The sequence below is a fragment of the Sminthopsis crassicaudata genome, chromosome 3, assembly GCF_048593235.1.
Source record: "Sminthopsis crassicaudata isolate SCR6 chromosome 3, ASM4859323v1, whole genome shotgun sequence".
NCBI lineage: Eukaryota > Metazoa > Chordata > Mammalia > Dasyuromorphia > Dasyuridae > Sminthopsis > Sminthopsis crassicaudata.
The window spans coordinates 260,608,490-260,621,589 of record NC_133619.1 but is presented as its reverse complement, the minus strand read 5'-3'; the positions used below and the strand labels follow the sequence as shown (position 1 = coordinate 260,621,589).

Here is a 13,100-nt window from a genome sequence, read left to right as displayed (position 1 = left end):
CGGATCATCTGTGCTCGCTAAAACCATTATAATGGTGAGGAAAACACCAGAGACAAAATAGCAAAGACCAACTTATAGTCCTCATAAAAATGAAAATCAGATCATTGGAAAAGAGTGACTGCAACTCATCAAGACTTAAAAGAGAACAGGAGAAGTTTAGGGAGAAGGGCCATTTCCCTCAGAGCTTGAAGGTTTCTCTATAACCTACACCATCAAATCTGAGGGAAGAAAGCCTAACACTTTCAATATTTAAACTTTCTAGGCATTTCCCATGGGAAGCTGTCCCTAACAAAATGATCATAGACTACAGTCCTCTGATAAATGGACTTTTTTGGATCCAGATACCCATCAATTACCCCAGAGCAGAGATCAACATTCCTCTTCACAATATCTAGGAGCTCTCTTTCACTCTTCTGAGAGGTGCCAATAATGGAAAATGGAGATGGACAATGGATGGAAAATAGCAATAGCTGAGAAACCTGAACAAGTACCTTGGGGCACAAACCACCTTTAACCAGGGATTTTGCCACTCAAAGGGCAGCATAAGCAGCTGAACAGTCCACATTTCCCAAGAAAGCACTACCTTCATGACCACCCTAATCATCATAGGGATCCACAATGATCTTCCTTCCAGTAGATCAGCATCACCCTGAAGCCCATCAATGACAAATCTGCCACTAGGTTGCAGATGGTAAATCTGCATTATCCAAGTATTTTGCAGGCACAACAGCTCCTTTAGAGCATCCCCCGTTTCATTAACACATGCATCTTCATCATGTTGAACAAATATCACAATTGTATGGAACTTTAGGGAAAACAGCACCATGATTCTGCATACATGGCACGATGACCTGATTTGGGGATCAGGGAATAACCAAGACAAAGTTCCATTGCACTGCAATGCAGCAAGTTAAAGGCATACATTCTTCAATTTCATCAGTAGTATAACTTGGTATCCTACACCAGTTTCTTCTTCATTGATTCTAGATGAACCCCTTGAGCAATGTCTGGTGACTTCTATTCCAAGGCTAATCAAACATTTTGGAAGAATTATCATAGCCTAACCACTTTCTGATAGTCAACAGCAGCTCTGGAAGTGTCTTTCTTTCTTTCTTTCTTTCTTTCTTTCTTTCTTTCTTTCTTTCTTTCTTTCTTTCTTTCTTTCTTTCTTTCTTTCTTTCTTTCTTTCTTTCTTTCTTTCTTTCTTTCTTTCTTTCCTTTCTTTCTTTCTTTCTTTCTTTCTTTCTTTCTTTCTTTCTTTCTTTCTTTCTTTCTTTCTTTCTTTCTTTCTTTCTTTCTTTCTTTCTTTTCTTCCTCCCTCTCTCCTTCCTTCCCTCTCTCCTTCCTTCCTTCCTTTCTTTCTTTTGAGTAGAGACCAAATTTATTTATTTTTAAAGCTTTTTATTTTTCAAAACACATTTATGGATAATTCAAAATTAACCTTTGCAAAAGCTTTTGTTACAATTTCCCCCTTCCTCCACCCCAGATGGCAAGTAGTTAAACATGGTATAAATATATGTTAAATCCAATATATGCATGAATACTTATAAAATTATCTTGCTGCACAATAAAAATCAAATCAAACTGGAAAAAAATGAGAAAGAAAATAAAATGCAAGCAAACAACAACAAAAAGAGTGAAAATTCTATGTTGTGAACTACACTCAGTTCCCACAATTCTGAAGGTGATTTCACCAGCAAGTATTATCATTCCAGGGGTGGAGCCAAGATATCAGTAAAGCCTGGAGCTGCTCAAGCTCTTCCAGTTTCCCTCGAAAACCACATGAAACTAAGCCTCTGAACAGAGTCTGATGGAATGAAACCAATCTCCAGCTCAAGGTAGACTGAAAAAAACTTCAAGAAAGGTCACTTTCACTGGGATGAAAAGGGTTTCAACTCAGGTCAGATAGATTCTGGGAAAGCTGGTGAGAGGGTCTTAATCTTAGCAAATCAGCAACTAAGACACTCAAACTTGATTTAGTAGAGGGGCAAATTAGTGGGGCAACTTCCAGTACCAGCCTCGAAGGCAAACTCTGGGAAACCAAGCTGTTTCCTGGAAAAAGCAGCCAAGCTACCCCTTACAAACACAAGGGACCCCTGGGCTGAAAGCCAAGGTTTAGAGCTGCACAGGAAGCTTGGGAGAGCACCACCTTTACCCCGGGGAGCAGAGTTCCACCTTAAAAGTTTAAAAGAGAGAGAGAGAGAGAGAGAGAGAGAGAGAGAGAGAGAGAGAGAGAGAGAGAGAGAGAGAGAGGGAGAATGAGAGACAGAGAGAATGAGAGACAGAGAGAGAATGAGAGACAGAGAGAGAATGAGAGACAGAGACAGAAGAGAGAGAGAGAATGAGAGACAGAGACAGAAGAGAGAGAGAGAGAGAGAGAGAATGAGAGAATGAGAGAGAGAGAATGAGAGAGAGAGAGAGAGAATGAGAGAGAGAGAGAGAGAATGAGAGAGAGAGAGAGAGAGAGAATGAGAGAGAGAGAGAGAGAGAGAGAGAGAGAGAGAGAGAGAGAGAGAGAGAGAGAGAGAGAGAGAGAGAGAATACTAAAAGAAAAGGAAAGAAAATGAGGTGGAAACTGACCTTAGACCATAGAAAGCTACTATGGTGCTAGGGCAGACCAAAATACAAACTCAGAGAGGACAGAATGTCCACAGAAGAAATCTCAAAAAATAAGATAAATTGATCTGAAGCCCAAGAGGCTTCTTGGAAATGCTTATAAAAGACTTCAAAAGGCAAAAAGAGAGATAGAAGAAAAAATGAGAAAAGAAATGAGATACTCATGAGAGAGAACAGTTTGGAAAAGGAAGGGAAAAAAAAAAGTCTGAAGAAAACAACACTTAAACAGTAAAATAAACCAAATGGAAAAAGACAAACAAAAGCTAACTGAAGAAAATCACCCATTAAAAACTAGAGCTGTGCAAATGAAAACTAATTACTTTATGAGACAGTAAGAATCAATCAAACTAAAAGGAATGAAAAAATGGAAGACAATGTGAAATAATACTTCATTGGAAGAACAGCCTACCTGGAAAATAGATCCAAAAGAGACAACTTAAAATTTATTGGCCTACCTGAAAGCTATGACCAAAAAAAAAAAAAAAAAAAAAAAAAAATCACTAAGGAAAACTGCCCCAACATTCTAGAAACAGAGGGGGAAATTCTCATTGAAAGAATCCATCAATCACCTTTGGAAAGAGATCTCACAAGGAAAATCCCAAGGAAAACTTGTGAAACTCCCAAATTACAATCTCAAAAAAAAAAAAAAAATACTGCAAACTGCCAGACAAAAAATAATTCAAATAACAAGGAGCAACAGTCAGGATGACCCAGGATCTGGCAGCTTCTATAATAAAGGATCAGAGGGCCTGGAATACCATATTCCAAAAATAAAAGACCTAGGATTACAATAAAAAATTAACTAACCAGCAAGACTCAGTAACATCTTTCAGGAGAGGCATGAAGTAAGAGACTTTCAATCATTTCTACTAAAAAAAAACAGAACTAAATATAAACTTTAATCTACAAACATAGGATACAAGAGGACCATAAAAAGGCACACAGGGGAATATATATATATATATGTATATATATATATTTAAAAGTTAAACTGTTTATATCCCTAAATAAAAAAAACAATATCTGTAACTCTTGGGAACTGTATCTGTCACTGGGGCAGGCAGAGGGGATCATCACATGGACTGAGGGTGTGGTAAATGGTCCCTGATGTGATGACGTTAAAGAAAAAACATTAAGTGTAGGAAAAAGGTCTGTACTGGAAAAAGAGGAAAAGGGAGGTACAATGGGACAATTAGTTCACATTAAGAGGCTCAAAAGACCTATTACAAACCAGGGGAAAAAGGGAGGTTGATAAGTATTGTCTGCCGCTTGATTTCATCAGTTTTGGTTCTAAGAGGGAATAATTTAATCATTCAGTTGGGTATAGAAATTTATTTAATCCTATAAAGAAGTAGGAGGAGAAAGAGGAAAAGAAAAGAGAGGGACAGGATAGAATCCAGGGCAGAAACATTAGGGGAAAAGGCAAGAGAAGGGGGGAAATGTTGATTTAAAAAAATCATTTGGAAGAACAAAAGGTCAAGAATATCAAGGGAATTAAAGAAAAAAAAAAAAAAACAAAGGATAGTGTCTTAGCAATGGCAAATCTAAAACTATTTTACAAATCAGCAATAATTTATTTAGTACTGGCTAAGAAATAAAATGGTGGATCAGTGGAATAGATTAGATACAACACAATAATCAAGGCCTATAGCAATCTAGTATTTGATAAACCCCTAAACTCTATTTTCTGGAATAAGACCTCACTATTTGATAAAAACTTCTGGGAAAACTGGAAAATAATGTCAGAAATTTGGCATAGACCTATATCTCCCACACCACACCAAAATAAGGTCAAAATGGATACATAATTTGGGCATAAAGGAGGATACTATAAACAAATTAGGAGAATAAGGGATAATTTCCCTATCAGATCTTTGGAGAAGGAAGGAATTTATGACTAAAGAAGAACTAGAGAACATTATGAAAAGCAACATGGACAATTTTGATTACATTAAATTAAAAAGGTTTTGTACAAACAAAACCAACAAAAACAAGATTAAAAGGGAAGTACAAAGCTAGGGGGAAATCTTTACAGCCTGTATTTCTGATAAAGGTTTCATTTTTAAAATATATAAAAAACTGTGTCAAATTTATGAGAATACAAGTCGTTCTCCAATTGATAAATGTTCAAAGGATATGAACAGATAATTTTCAGATGATGAAATTAAATCCATTTATAGTTATATGAAAAAATACTCTAAATCACTATTGATTAGAGAAATGCCAATTTAATCAATTCTGAGGACCATATCATACCTCTCAGATTGGCTAAGATGAGAGGAAAAGATAATGCTAAATATTGGAGGGGATGTGGGAAAATTGGGACACTAATGCTTTGTTGCTGGAGTTGTGAAATAATCCAACCATTCTGAAGAGTAATCTAGAACTATGCCCAAAGAGCTATCAAACTGTGCATCCCTGTGACCCAGCAGAGCCATTATGAGGTTTGTATCCCTAGGAAATCATAAAGGAGGGAAAAGGACCCACATGTGCAAAAATGTTTGTAGCAGTTGTTTTTGTGGTAGCAAAGAATCGGAAAAGGAGTGGATGCCCATTAATTGGAGAATGGATGAACAAGTTGTGGTACATGAAGGTAATGAATATTATTTTTTTTAATGATGAACAAGCTGATTATAGAAAGGCCTGAAAAGATTTATATGAATTGATGCTAAGCCAAACAAGCAGAACCAAAAATACATTGTACACGGAAACAGCAAGAAAGTGTGGGGATCAATTATGAAAGACTTGGTTCTTCTCAATATTTCAGAGTTCCAAAGCAATCCCAATAGACTTTGGACAGAAAATGCCATCTGCATCCAGAAAAAGAACTAAGGAGACTGAATGTAAATCAACAAATGCTATGTCCACTTCCTTTTTTTTTTTTTTTAATCTCTCCCATGGTTTTTCCCTTTTGTTCTGATTTTTTCACACCCAATATGATTCATAAAGCAATATGTATTAAAATATATATAAACTTACTCCAATTTAAAAAGTAGTATCATTCCAGTTTTAGCAACTGTTTCTCAAGCAATTTTGGCATCAGGGTCCTGCTGAAGGTGGGCATCATGGACTGCATCACTACTCTGGTCATAAATTTATCAGGTTGCTCTTGTCCCACAAACTCCAAAGCGAAGAGTAAAGTGCCTTCCTTGATGAAGATCTCACTGAAGCTGTTGAGTTTTGCGTTCATAGATGAGGCAGGGAATGGCAGCTGGAGATGGCGGAAGGTGCATGGAAGGTGGTGATGGCAGGAGCTGGAGACAGAAGTGGACAACTTGAACTTGAAGATCCTTCTCTTCTGGTGCAGGTAGAACCAACAATTTCTTACTTTCAATAAAAGTTGATTGAAGCAAGAGGAATATAAGGAAGTTTGTCTTCTGCCCATGATCCCATCAGAGATAAAAATAAAGAGAATAAAAGAAAAGAAAGACAGAAAAGATAGGCAGCCATAGTTTTTTTCTGAATTTTAGTCTTGAGTGCCCCTTAGCAAAAAAGAGGATCAGATGCTGAAACGGTGGTTGTAGGTGATGAAGCTATTAATTAAAATGCTCGTATACTTCTCCAACTCAGGGTAGATCATGATTTTTCTCATTCACATTTGCTTCCATACATGTTTTAATTTACCCTGAAGTGCTGACCAATCACCCTCCACTCCACCATCACCTCCATCCTGCCAGGCCCATATCCCTAAAGTACTACCCATTGGCACACACTGGTTTAAAGATACTAAGACTCACATTTCTCTTCAAAGGCATCATTGGAGCCTACTTCAAGCAAGCAACTTCCACTGAGAATATTTTCCTTTAAAAAAAATTTGATCTTTGTCTCTGTCTTTCCCAGTCTATCTAAGGTGACAGAATTTGTATCAATCTGAAAAGACTTTTTAGTATGAGGGTTCAAGGAGGAAACCAGAGGGAAAGGATTAAGAGAACGTATTTCCTGGGAAAACTGAATTTATCTTTTCTTGAGAAGAAACATGAAGATAATTCATGGAAAGAGACTTTACTTGGTCTCTTGAGAGAAGTGAATATTGGGCCTGGGCTTCTAGAATTAAGGTCAGTCATTGTAATGACGGCTACAAATGACTTTGAATAAGATCTTTCTTTCAATTGGTACATTATAAAAAGTTTTAGTTTGTTATTAAGATTACTTATTATACAGTTAATAGACATAGTTGGTAACTCTGGTATATGATATAATAAGAGATGAGAACAATTATGGAAAAAGAAGTTTCTCTAATAATAGTTATCATATTTATTAAATAGATAGTTGATTAATGATAGAGGTGTTACAATTTCAGTATTTTAAGAGAGAATATCAAAATGTACTGCTTGATTGACTTGGGAAAAGGGTTGAAAATGAATAAGGAAAATGAGGTATGAAGTTTATTGAATCTTAAAGCCCATTACACATAAGAGTTTGTGTGTCTGTGTGTGTGTTTGTGTGTCTGTGTGTGTGTGTATTCTTGGCAGGTAGGTAGGTGATTCAGTGGATAAATGCTGCACCTGAAGTCAGGAAGACTCATTTTCCTAAATTCTAAATTCTTATCTGACTTCACACATTTATTAGTTATATAATCCTGGACAAGACATTTGGCCTTGTTTGTTTCTGTTTCCTCATTAGTAAAATGATCTGGAGAAAGAAATGGCAAGTCACTGCAGTATCTTTCCCAAGAAAACTTCAAATGGGATTATGAAGAATAGAACACGAATGAACAAAATATACAGAATAGAAAGTAGTAGAAATTTGTTTGCATCCATAGAAGAAGGATGTTAATTTCAGTTTTAAAAAATCCTTAAAAAATGACAAATCCTTGTATTATTATTAAAAGGTGGTATGGAAACCACAAACCAAATATTATGAAATGTAATTTAATAGTCAGAGTTTAGTAGGCACTGAGTCATGAAAAGGGGCAAGTAGTTAGCACATCCTCTATATATGGAGCATAGAGTCAGGAAGACTCATTTTCATATGTTTAAATCTGGCCCCAGACCCCAGCTATGTGACAGTGTCATTTAATTCAAGTCACTTAATCCAATTTGACTCAGTTCTTCAGTAAAAATGAGCTAGAGAAGGAAATGAAAAACTACTCTAGGTTTTTGCCAAGAAAATCTTAAAATGAGGTCATAAAGATTCAGATATGACTGAAGAATGGTTGGATAATGAGAAAGACATATATACGTAGTACTTTGAGGTTTACAAAGTCTTTCAAATAATTTATCTCATTAGAACCTTACAAAAATCCTACAAAATATTTCCTATTATTATTAGTCTCATTTTATGGATGAATAAAATGACAATCAGAGATGTTGTGATGTTTCCATAGGTACATATCTAGTAAAGGAGGAAAAATTAAAACTTATGAAAAATGTTGAAGGAATTGGAAAGTCAAGTGTTAAATGTGAAAGAAGAAAAATTTAAGATCACAAAGAAACCAAAGTAAAAGCATCATATTGTCTGTCAATTACTCAATAAATATTTATAAAGCACTTAGAACTCTGGTAATAAACATTGAAAATACAAAGAAAGGGGAAACTTCCAAACAATTCAGTCCTGAAAAAGCTTTTATGCCAATAAGGGATACACATGTAAATAAACATATACTAAAAAACATATACAAAGCAGAAGGAAAGTAATTCTTTCAAAGACTTTAGTGGCTAGGGGAACTAGGAAAAAGCTATTCCAAAAAACTTTGAGCTGAGCATTGATAGAAATCAGTGATAGCAAGAAGAGAAGGCAGAAAGAGAGGGTATTACAGGTGTAAAGAACAGTTAGTCATGGAGAACATGGAGAAAGGAAATAAAGTGTTATGTGCAAAAAAAATTAGCAAAACTAGCATTTTTAGACCATAGTCCTTTCAGCCCAAAATATTTGTATATTGAAATATCCAAAAATTGATTCAATATTCTATTTTAATCTACCTGTTTAGACTTGTAGTAATAGTGAGCAATAAAATATCTGAGAATTAACATTTGAAGTATTGTTTTGTATCATTAATTTTATCAGCTATTTCTCTTGTAAAAATCTGTAAATTCTAATGAATTTGTGTGTTAATATATTGTACATATTGTATCATATAATAAAGAAATAAATAAAGAAGATTTGGCAGAAGTTAAACTTATGTCCCTTTTTAGGTTTATGACTTGAGTGAGAATGCTTGACTTGATTTAAGTAAAACCACTTTTGTATTTTTAGGTTTAGCCTAAACAACACGAAATTTACAGCATATCCAAAGCAAATGAAGACAGATATAAATAGATGAAGAGCCATTTCCTGGTTCTTATAAAAACTCTCAAGTTAAAGTTATTTTTTTTCCTTAAAAGGTATTTGTTGCTCTTGTTGTTCAATCATTTTTTCAGTCACGTCTAACTGTTTGTGACCCAATTTGGAGTTTTATTGGCAAAGTATGGAAGTGGTCTGGCAATTCCTTCTTAGCTCATTTTACAGATGAAAAAAACTGAGGCAAACAGTTAAGTGACTTGCCTAAGGTCATCTAGTTAATAAGTGTAGGAGAACAGATTTGAACGCAAAAAGATGAATCTTCCTGACTCCAGGTGTGATACTCTTTTCATTGAGTTACCTAGGCTACCCTAAAAGGTATTAGAATGTATAATTACACATTTTTACAGAGGAAGTATTTGCTTTGTTGAATTTGTCAGCCTTTCTAATTATTTTCTTGATAGACCAATATTTGATAGTTTTCCAGGTCTTTCAGTTTCTTTTCTTATGATCTGTTTATTTTTTCCCATAGACTCCACAGGAAAGAAAACAAAATTTCATAAGTAAAAGCTCTCATTTATTTAGAATTTGCTCAATAGGATAGAACGTGGTAATAAAGATAAATTATTTCATCTTCAAATATATGGTAATGGTAAGCAAAGCACCAAGTTCAATATATATCTAATCTTAATTTAAAATAATTATGTTCTTATTCACTATACTTTTCTCCCTAAGAATAGTTAAATGAATTGTACTATATTAGGATTGCTGCCATTTCCCTTTTGTCCTTATGCCTAAATGAAAAAACAAAGCTTGAGTTCACAGAGGAACTTTAATATTATTTTTGTGCTTGACTAATTTCCCAAAATTTATTTATTTAGAGAACAACTAGTTAAATATGAGTAAATTCCTGGAATAGCTGCCTTCCTCAGCATATGGACACATTTCCTTAAGAAGAGTCATAGCAAGATAATTCATTTTAATGTGGTCATTCCTGAGTCCTTAGATTCCTTCTATGACCCTGGATGATAAGAGATCTAAGTGGTTATGTGTATCATTTACTTTTTTAAGCTTTTTTAATCTTTTGTGATTGCTTGCTCATGTTTACTTTTTAATGCTTCTCTTGGCTTATGTGTTTGTATATTAAATTTTCTACTCAGTTCTGGTCTTTTCATCAGGAATGCTTAAAACTTCTTTATTTCATAAAAGATGCATATTTCCCTCCTGTACTCAATTTTCCTGGTAAGTTATGTTTGGTTGTAAACTTCTAAATCATTTATCTTCTAGAAACCATACCCTAAGTTTTTCATTTCTTCAAAGTAGCAGTTGCTAGATTTCTGTAGTATCCTTACTTCAATTCTATCATTCTCACTTCTCTTAATTTTTTTCTTTGACTCTGGATTTTGGCTATCATATTTCTGGAAGCTTTCATTTTAGAATTTCCTCTTGGGAGTGATTGGTAGATTCTTCCAGTTTCTACATTGTCCTTCAGATCTAAGGGATCTGGACAATTTTTTCTTCATGGATATCATGTACCTCTCCTCAATTTGTTTTCAGGTCAGTTTGTTGTTTTTGCTGTAAAATACTTCACATTTTCTTTTGTTTTTTTTAAATATTTTGAGATTATTTTGGTATTTCTTGACATGTCATAGAACCATTAGCTTCTAATTGTTGGGGAGTTATTTTTTTTTTGTATGTAATATTGAAAATTGATTTTAATTCTATTTTTAAGATATAATCAAGCTGGTTTTGGTTTAATACAGATGCAAGCAATCTAAGTCCAAACACTTTCCCTTTATAACTCTACTTTTCATTTACTCTACTGAGAAATTTCCCTAGTGGCCAAGCTATTACTTTATAATTATCTCCACACTGTGCTCAGTTCTTTTGTGAATTGGTGATTGGTCAGATTTACAATCAATTAGGTACAATTGGTCAGGTTTACAGAGTCACAATTGGTAGAATTTTCAGTCAGAGTTATAATTGGCCAGATTTACAATCTTCTTTAATTGCCCATTCCATGTGTCAAAAGGCTTGTACCCCATCATTGACCCCAGCCAGTTTAGAACAGTTTCAGCTTGAACTCTTTTGTAGGGAACTTTGTTGTTTGACTAATAAAGTGATTGGTTGGAAATAATGAGATATTTCATCCTTCCCTCCATCCTGTTTTGACAATATCTATGGAAACCTAACTTCTCATACTCCTCACAATAATAATGTCATTTTAAGGTTGTGGTGATATAAAGTTAATAATGCTAGTTCCCAGAGAAATTAATGTAAGTAGGGCCTTCCTTTGCAACACAAAGAATGAACTAATAATGAAAAAAAAGTACTTTAACTTTGTTAACTGCCTGAAAAAGATGTTTTATTCTTATAATAGATATCAGTGGAATCTATAATAGAAATATAAGTATTAAGAACTCCCAGTGAGGAAAATCCCCAAAGTTGGGCAGTGAGAGGTTGTGACTTTCCCAGAATTATGTTGACATTATGTGTCAAAGGTTGGACTTAAATCTTGACTGAGGATGGTTGACTATGGTGAAAATGGTCACACAGTAAATATGCTTTCCACAAACAGGAAGGCAAATGAGTTCTGTTCCAGTGTTGGACCTTCTCCTACCATCCCTGAATACGCCATCTGTCTGAAAATATGTGTTCACCCTGTCAGTCTTTCTTGTAAGCATGTATTATGTAAAGGGAGCTTGACAAGCCAACTATTTTATCACCAGAGGAGCTAAAAGCAGCAAGTAGAGGCAATGGAGAACATGCCTAGGATCATGAAGGAAGAAGTGGATGGTAGCAGCAGGATGAATTCTGGAGCTGGAAGATGCTTTCTCCTGAAATGCTATTTTCTGGGTTTCTGTATGTTACTGATCTTGAAAGCATGGTTCAATGCAGGAGAAATGATAGTGGACAATGCAGGAAAATTTAATGGAATATAATAGACATACCAAAGAAGAGGAGGGCTGGATTTAAGCTGGACTGTGATTCTAATGTGATTAATTTAGCAAGAGAGAGCTCTGCAGATGAAGTAGATAATTTATTAGACCAGGTTGGGCTTTCTGTGATGTCTCTGAAAGATGTCTCTGGTGTCTACTCCTATTGGATTCTTAACTTTACTAGACAGCCAGTTAACAAACTGTGCAACATGTTCACCTGATGTTTGCATCATTTCTGTAGAGGATTTTTTTGTTCATTTGCAAATCAGTGGAGACAGCATGGCTGAAAGAAGTTACAGGGTGGAGGGAGAAGAAGATCAGGAATTATTATCTTCAGGCAGGGTATCAGCCCCAGATGCCTCCTTTGAGAAAACATAATCAGATGCTAGTAATGATAGTGAGGATGTATCTGTTCATATTGCACAACTCTTATCTTCAGCTCAGCAGAGATATTTGGTTCCAAATGTAAATCAGACAGCATCTGATAGACGTGCAGCAGGAGGTAGAACAGTAAGTCCTAGTAAAAGGTCTAAAAGGGCTGAAGGACAATTTACAGTAACTGAAGTTTACATGCATGCCTTGCTTATTCTAAGCTCTATGCTTTTGTTCATATTAATAATCTATTATATAGCACCTTTTTTATGACAGGCATTGTGCTAAGCAAAAATATTAATAATTACAATTATTGATCTCATTTAATCTTTATGAATTGGTAAAACTATTGTTATCCCCATTTTACAGTGGAGAAAATTATGGCAAACAGGATAAGTGACCTACTCAGGATCAAATAGCTACTGTGTGGTTGGGATTTGAACACAAGTCTTTTTGATTCCAGTCCCAGGGTTCTATTCATTGTGCCATTTTGCTACATTCATCTTTCATCTTCTCCTTATTACTTCAAATTCTACCGTCCTTCAAAGGGATCTAAAAATGGTAAAATAGTATAGGTGATGTCTTTCACTGGCACATAAATTAGATTTAAGTGAAGCAGAATTGTCCAAAGTTGTCAACTTCTCTCTTTCTTCTAAAGTCACTGAAATTTAGTGGCAAGACAAAAGTCAAGTTAATTAGATGATGGCCAGGGATGCAGTGGATGATCTTGGTGTCTTCACTGTTTGACCAAGCTCTAAGTTTTCCACAGCACCTGCTTCCCCCAAATTCATGGCCATTGGACATTGTTCTCATTCACCCACTCCATTGGGGGAAATCATAATATGTTTGGATAATTCACTGACATTTGAGACCTGTCAGTTACCTCCAACCTAGTTAAACTCATATGTTGAAATGGTTTACTAGTCGTGGTGGTTGCACATGCTAGAGCTTCTT

At 35.1% G+C, this 13,100-nt stretch overlaps 2 pseudogenes; one reads left to right on the top strand and one right to left on the bottom strand.

The window, feature by feature from the left end:
• Positions 1-242: 242 nt before the first annotated feature.
• On the bottom strand, positions 243-5,806 carry LOC141559477 (S-adenosylmethionine synthase-like; annotated as a pseudogene).
• Positions 5,807-11,234: 5,428 nt separating this feature from the next.
• On the top strand, positions 11,235-12,419 carry LOC141562011 (E3 ubiquitin-protein ligase RNF146-like; annotated as a pseudogene).
• The last annotated feature ends 681 nt before the right edge of the window (positions 12,420-13,100 follow it).